The sequence below is a fragment of the Octopus bimaculoides genome, chromosome 21 (genome assembly GCF_046866305.1).
Source record: "Octopus bimaculoides isolate indiv1 chromosome 21, ASM4686630v1, whole genome shotgun sequence".
In the NCBI taxonomy this organism is placed as follows: Eukaryota; Metazoa; Mollusca; class Cephalopoda; order Octopoda; family Octopodidae; genus Octopus; species Octopus bimaculoides.
Window position 1 is genome coordinate 28,524,608 of NC_142948.1, and position 8,361 is coordinate 28,532,968.

The following is an 8,361-nucleotide window of genomic DNA, read 5'->3' on the forward strand; positions in this document are numbered from 1 at the left end:
TTATTTTCAGTTAGCTCTTTACCGAAAAATTGTCTGAAATATGTTAACATGTTAGTCTTGGCATAAGTCAAAAACGTACTAATATTTATTTAAAGATAATCATTGCAATACAATTTAGTAGAAACAATAGATTAAAAATACAGGAAATGTCTTTATAGCAAATGGATTCTTTTAACGAATTTTCAATGATTTAATGGTTAATGATATTACATAATTTTACTTTACTGTATCTAATCTATTTGAACTCAATAGCGAGTAATATTACACAAATTGTTTCTGTCATGATCAGAAGTTAATAGTAATCAATATTTAATCAAGTGAAAATAATTAAAATTTCATTCTCCATTCCCGGTGTATCGACCTGCTTAGAAAAATATACTCTATTTTGTAACTGTATGTACAATCTGTTGCAGTAAATCCATTTTGCATTCTCAATGCGGACTTTTCAGTTAATATCGGCAGCTATTGTTTTACCGACAGAGGAAATATATTCAGAAAATAACAGAAGATTCATATGTCCAGGTATTTTTGTCGTTGTTGCTGGTGGTCGATAGTAACTGGTGGATCTCTGGAGTTTGATAATAAAATTTTTGCAAGACATAGCATGATATGTAGCTGTTTGTAGCTTGTAGATTAATTGTAAATGATTTCGTATCCGGTTCACAAGGCAAAATATTTGTCAATGATACATCTATTAAGTGATATATCTAATAGATTGTATACATTAAAAAATATCCACTATATAGTATTAAACTTTAAATGAAATGAATGCAAAATATCATTTAAGTTTGTATCCACTTATTTTTTTAAATGTTAGCGAATTCTTTTCATTACTAAATTAGTTCTTAACAAACATTAAAATAAATTTAAAAGAAAATTATACTTCACTGAAAATTATTAAATTAATTTTTCGCCAAGGGATGTTATGACAGTGCGTTCATCTATCTTGATTTGAATCTAATTTCAACTCATTAGCAACTCATTCTTGCATCTTCCTCTAAATAAGTTATCTTCCTCTAAAAAGAAACAGATTATGTATGTCTAACTGTTCGGTTTCATATTCTGTTCATTTTATCTCGCCGAGGGGCTCTGTATTAATTTTTAGCCTCCATTTCCCGTTACGTTAATATATCAAACCTTACACCGAGTTACCATACTGCAAGTATTCACCGGATAACTTTTGTCCCCTTTTCGTTCAGAAAGGCCAACGATACCCTTGTAAACGGCATGTAAATGATGAAAAGCACCCATGGCATATACTGTATTTGGCTATATCTCAGCCTAACTTACATAAGTCTCTCTATAAATATAACGACTTTTATGAATACAAATCGGATAACTCCTTTTCTAGGTTATCTAAACGTCAGAATGACTTATTTGAACAAATAATCATCATTATTTCTCTAATGAGAGAGATATATAATTGCTTTTTAGATGAAAAACCAATGTCAGATGTTGTATTTCACACAATATTAAATTTTTCAGTCATTTATTTCCTTTACACACATTCTAGATAAAGAGGTTTAAATAACATCAAAATCCTATTTGATAACAAAAGATAACTTTTAAAAAACAACAACAAATATTAATTTGAATTGATCAGCAGTTCAAAACGAATCCGTGAGAAACTTGCAGAGACCGGATTCGCTAGAATAGGAATTTAATTTCCGTTTTGTATATGTATTTCCATATATTAATATATCTATTGAGAAATAATGTTTATTGCCACTTAAACACAGCTGTCCCATAAGAACCGACGTTACTTCTATTTTTTATCCCAAGTGGATGACTCCTCCAGTTGGTTATTCGATTCAAATTCCACCCGATATTTATTTCGAGCAGGGGAGTGAACCCCTATCATCTCCCAGCCACGAAACTACCAGACCATCCGGTTTCTAACTCTTTGTGTTCATCCTCAGTGGTGGATACGCGTCCACTAGAGATAGCAGTTGCTTATTCTAGCTCGCAATGTTGGCACTCCGTCGCTTACGACGTCAAAGGTTCCAGTTGATCCGATCAACGGAACAACCTGCTCGTGAAATTAACGTGCAAGTGGCTGAGCACTCCATAGACACGTGTAACCTTAACGTAGTTCTCGGGGATATTCAGCGTGACACACAGTGTGACAAGGCTGACCCTTTGAATTACAGGCACAACAGAAGCAGGAAGTAAGAGTGAGAGAAAGTTGTGGTGAAAGAGTACAGCAGGGTTCGCCACTATCCCCTGCTGGAGCCTCGTGGAGCGTTAGGTGTTTTCGCTCAATAAACACTCACAACGCCCGGTCTGGGAATCGAAACTGCGATCCTATGACCGCGAGTCCGCTGCCCTAACCACTGGGCCATTGCGCCTCCACCTAGCTCACAATATATAGAAGAAAAAGTGAGACACAGTCCCTGGTTTTGCAACAAGCAAATTAGCTAAATGAGAAAATCTCTATAAGAGATGAAAGCTGTAACTATACTGAGAAACAACGTCTATCGCCACGTAACTATAAAAATATGCTGTATATCATTGTAAAATAAAAAGGAATAAATTTTGCAGATAAACCTGTCTCCATGTTCTTTCTCGTTATAATTATAGTTACCCTAGATAATATTACCATTCAGTAAAGCGAAAATGGAATTACCCACCGGAGGAATTTACAGCATGAGTGACAAACCCTGCTAGTCATAGATGTTAAATACTAATCGATTTGTATAGTCGTAACTTGGAACATAACTGATAGCTAATAGGGTATCTGTCCAGATAATATATTCCCCTAAAAAAAAAAACACACACACACACATACATATATATTTAATTATATGTATTTCTTCTATCTTCTTACATTTAAGATGATTCCCTGAAGAGAAGGTTACAATTTTAATATCACAGATCCCTATGGATCACATAGGTTGTAATCCTTTGAAACATATGTAGGAATAAAGTATGCAATTATAACATGCATTTTCTCCATTCCTTAAATTTTTATATACATATACATGAAAACTTACTAGTGAACAAAATAACTACGTATCGTTCCATTAAAAAGTAAGTTAAATAAACATAGAAACAAACGGGCAAAAACGTATTGGTCACGAAATCCACATCATCAAGGGAGCGATGACCTCCCTTGCCTTGGAAAGACTATACGGACACATTGTGTGTCAATAGCCAGCTGGAAAGATGTTTTCTAGGGCCTAAACAGCAGTAACATCGCCCTTTATAAGACTGCCACATTCTGTTGGCCAGGAAACTTTACTATATATATATATAATAGAAAAATTGGGACAAGAACGCAAAACATTCACACAGTTAGATGATACAAAAAGGGGACCACAAAACATTAAGACAGTTAGTTGTTACGAAAAAGGGACGGGAAAAAACAAGGACGGGTCATTCGGAGTTTTCTTTCGTCAGTGGAGTTCCAGATTATCTTTGCAGTTTCGGCTGGTTATACTCGAGACTGCTCCAATCTAGCCAACCCCAAGGAAAATCTCTCTTTCTCTCTCTGTCTCTCTCTCTCTCTCTCTCTCTCTCTCTCTCTCTCTCTCTCTCTCTCTCTCTGTCTCTCTCTCTCTGTATATATATATATATATATTTTTATATGTATGTATAAAATAAGTCTAAGGGTAGCAAAAAATTAATAAATTTAATTTACTACCAGTGGTGTAGCGAGAAGAAGATTAGTCAACAGACTATATATTATTCATGTAGAGTACAGTGTACATTTAATACACATTAGAGATGCCCATAAAAAGACATCTGACCCGCTAGAAAGGGCAGCCAAAGCTCTACACCACGAAATAGGAATAATTTCGAAAAGGAATGAAAAATAAAAACATTTACCAGCTATGTTTCGAACCAGGTTTCAAGTTATTTTAGCAAAATAAACTATTTATTCTGCCAGGCCAATTATAAAATGTTTTTGGCAAATTTCTGAAAAATCGGCATATTTTTTTTGTATTTGCTGCCGATTAGGTATTCTGCACATGCGCGGTAAATTTTGAAAAATTGGACATATATGCACAAGTCACGCTCAGTCGCAGATATTTTTAATGCTTAGTACCCGAACAGACACACAGAGCTGCCAGTAAGACATTCGTTTTTCAAGAAACAGGAAGCGCCCATAACCGGCCCCGCAGTGGAAGAAGAAGAAAAGAACTGCAACTGATTCTGGAACATCTGCACTGATAATGCAGATATGTGGAAGGAAGCCGACGAAAGTCATTCAGAAAAGTTTCACAAGAAACGGGTGTACCAAGGCGTTCCATTGGCCGCATTTTGTCTCGCAGTCATTTTCATCCATATAGAGTGCAATTAGTACGAACAAATAGAGATGGAAAAGCATATTCCTTTCAGTGACGAAGCAATATTTTTCTTAAACAGTTCGGTTAACAGATATATTTTATGGTACTGGTCGGCAGAAAATCCTCGGTCGATTGAGGATGTGCATATCCAGTGCTCTCCAAGGAATATGGTGTGGGTGGCTATATGGGGAAGTACGATAATTGGTCTTTATTTCTTCCGAAACACGGTAACAGTTGAGTCGTACCTTCATTTATTAAAAAAACATTCCTTACGCCTTGTCTAGATGATGTACCATTAGCAATTTGAAGAGATATGTGGAAGAGAAATGCTTTCGTTTCATATAGTTTAATATTTTTTTATAAACATATGCATATTATATGGATATATTTATAAAATGATATTAAACTATACGAAACGAAGGCATTTCTCTTCCACTTCTTATATTTTTTACGCATATTTTCAACCTGTATGTATGTGTATGTATGTATGTGTATATATATATATATATATATATATATATATATGCCGTATGTACACAGTTAACGTCACATTAACACACACACAAGCTTGTCGTTCCTTCTGTTCGGGCTTTCGATATCTGGGATTTTCAACTGTGTCCCTGTCTCACTTCAACATTCCACTATTGTTTTTTTTTTTACATTGTTATTCAGTATTTTTTCTTTCGTTATTTTTTTTTTAGTAATTACTGTTTCCAATGTTTCTTTCTGTTACTTCATGATCAATTTCTTCTTTTATTTCCCATCAGTGTCTCTCTCTCCACTTGTAAATATGTGTTAAATTTCAAATGATATATATCTGTATTCCGAAACCGAATCTCTTGTAACCATGACACGCATTGTACCACGAGCAGCCTTGAACGTTTTCTATCCAAAAATATTTTAACCCAAGGTTAAACTTGTTACGCTCTGTTATTTATAGCTTTATGTGCATCGAAATCTACAGTTCCCGAGAGGAAATATGTCTCGTGTATATATATATATATATATATATATATATATATATATTATTTAAAAGAGTTCCAAAACTGTCTTTTTTTTTTTTGGTTTATTTGTATTCTTATAAAATTAATGTGGGATATAGAATATATAATATAAAAAGTAAAATAAAATGAAGTATTGAATGTCTTATTGAATATATGAAATATTGAGTATTAAATATAGAGCATAAAATATATAAGGACTAGTATACTTTCCTGCCTCATGGCAGTCATCAAGGCCCCTTCTGACAGATATATATACATACAGAGAGAGAGAGAGAGAGAGATTTATGCATTATATATATATATATATATATATATATATATATATATATATATATAGAATATTTGCCACATAAATGTGGCTGTCCAATAGGGGACGATGCTATATTGTTTATAACCCTAGGAAGACATTTCCTCCAGCTGGCTAACGACACACTGTTTGTGTCTGATTATTATTTGCGAAGGAGAGTCGTCGTTCCCGTCTGGCAATAATTAGAGGAAGCGAAAGCGAGGTTCAGAAAGAAAGAACAGAGTGTGGGTGCACTAGCCCGAGCGCGTATTCGTTTATGCGCGTGCGTGCACGTGCACTTGTGTGTGCTTGCAGGTGTAAGATTGAACAGTGTAACAGACGATCCAGTCACGTGCATGCGCGCGCGCGCACACACACAGTATACACATACGCACAGACAATACACAGTGCACATACACGCACGCACGCACGCACGCACGCACGCGCGCGCGCAGCAGACACAGCGCACAGAAATGCACCGCACACGCACGCATATAACACAAGCCAGCACACCAAACACACACACTAAACACATACACTAATGGACACAGACACTCTCACACACACACAGCACATACACTCATAAAAGGGACGCAGTGAAAATATTGTAAAGACAATTGAAGTTTGTAATTTCAAAATTGAAATGTAATTAATGAACTTCAATGAGAGATGTATAAAAGACACGGATAGAATAAGCACTAGAATTACAAATCGACTTGGGCTCGATTTGCTCGACTAAAAAGGCGGTGCTCCAGCATTGCCAAAGTAAAATGACTGAAACAAGTAGAAGAGTAAAAGAGAAAAAGAGTATGTATGTATAAGTACACTCGCCGCCTACGCACAACTGTGCACTAACATGGTTGCATCCTATGTTAAAAGTTTATTAAAAGACAAAAATGCTTCCTTGTAAGGGAGAGAACTCCTTAGATAATTATTTTCTGAGTTCCGCGATTGTTTCCCATTACTTTAACATAGACATAAATTTTCATTTTTTATAAATTTTTTTATTTATTTATTTTTTTAGTTTGGCTATTATTTCAGTGCTGGCTATAGTTTTTATTGAATATCTGTAGAGGTAATCTTAACAAGTGTGGAGGCGCAATGGCCCAGTGGTTAGGGCAGCGGACTCGCGGTCATAGGATCGCGATTTCGATTCCCAGACCGGGCGTTGTTAGTGTTTATTGAACGAAAAATACCTAAAATCTCCACGAGGCTCCGGCAGGGAATGGTGGCGAACCCTGCTGTACTCTTTCACCACAACTTTCCCTCACTCTTACTTCCTGTTTCTGTTGTGCCTGTAATTCAAAGGGTCAGCCTTGTCACACTGTGTCACGTTGAATATCCCCGAGAACTACGTTAAGGGTACGTGTGTCTGTGGAATGCTCAGCCACTTGCACATTAATTTCAGGAGCAGGCTGTTCGGTTGATCGGATCAACCGGAACCCTCGACGTCGTAAGCCAACAAAAGCAACAACAACAACAACAATTTCAGTGCAAGATTTAAAATAATTAAAAAAATAGAAGATACATACATACATATATGTATGTATTTTGTCATGTCAACACAGTCTCTTCATTCCTCTCCACATTATCTCTTCAAAAATTTTTTATGAAATTTAAATATAAAATTACTCTAAAACTGTTTGGGAGTTAATCCCCAAAGAAGTGTATGATGGTTCGTTGAATTATCTTGATTTGAACCTTGATTTGAACACGGTATCAACCGTACCTGCATTGTTGCTATATTTTGTAATTTAGTCTCAGCATGAACATATTTGAAGCCATAAGAGAAATGTATAATTGTAAAATTCTTCTTAGAGTAATTTAATTCTTTACTCTTTTACTTGTTTCAGTCATTTGACTGCGGTCATGCTGGAGCACCGCCTTTAGTCGTGCAAATCGAGCCCAGGACTTATTCTTTAGAAGCCTAGTACTTATTCTATCGGTCACTTATACCGAACCGCTAAGTTACGGGGACATAAACACACCAGCATCGGTTGTCAAGCGATGTTGACACACACACACACACACACACACACACACACACACACACACACACACACACACACACACACACACACACACACATATATATACGACGGGCTTCTTTCAGTTTCCGTCTACCAAATCCACTCACAAGGCTTTGGTCGGCCCGAGGCTATAGTAGAAGACACCTGCCCAAGGTGCCACGCAGTGGGACTGAACCCGGGACCATGTGGTTGGTAAGCAAGCTACTTACCACACAACCACTCCTACGCCTTCTGTACGTAAATCATGTTCCTCTAAAAGAAAACAGATTTTACGAGACTAGTTTGCACGTTTATTATCTTGCTGTTAAAACTTAACAGCTGTTTCTCTGCTAAAAAATCAACAGCCGTTTTTTTTTTTGTTAAAACTTAACATCCACTTCTCACTATCTCAATACCACGAGGCTTTCTTGCGCATCTCAATAATCAGTATATTTAAACACATTCTCCGAACCCTGCCTTAAAACTATATTGGGTACCTTGTGTATGCTTTTAAAAACTTACAATTCAAAAGCAATTACGGCATTAATGTTATTTTGAACGACACGAAAATTTTAAAATATCAAAAAAATGGACCCTTACTTGTTTATTTATTGCTTTCTCATGTATTTGTCAGTTATTATGTTTATCTACAAGAATACGTTGTAGCTTATCTAAATTCCCAAATTCATTGTTTAGACAAATATTAATCTTTATTTTCTAGTGAGAGATATACCATTGCTTTTCAGCTGAAGAAAAATGTCAGCTGTCATATT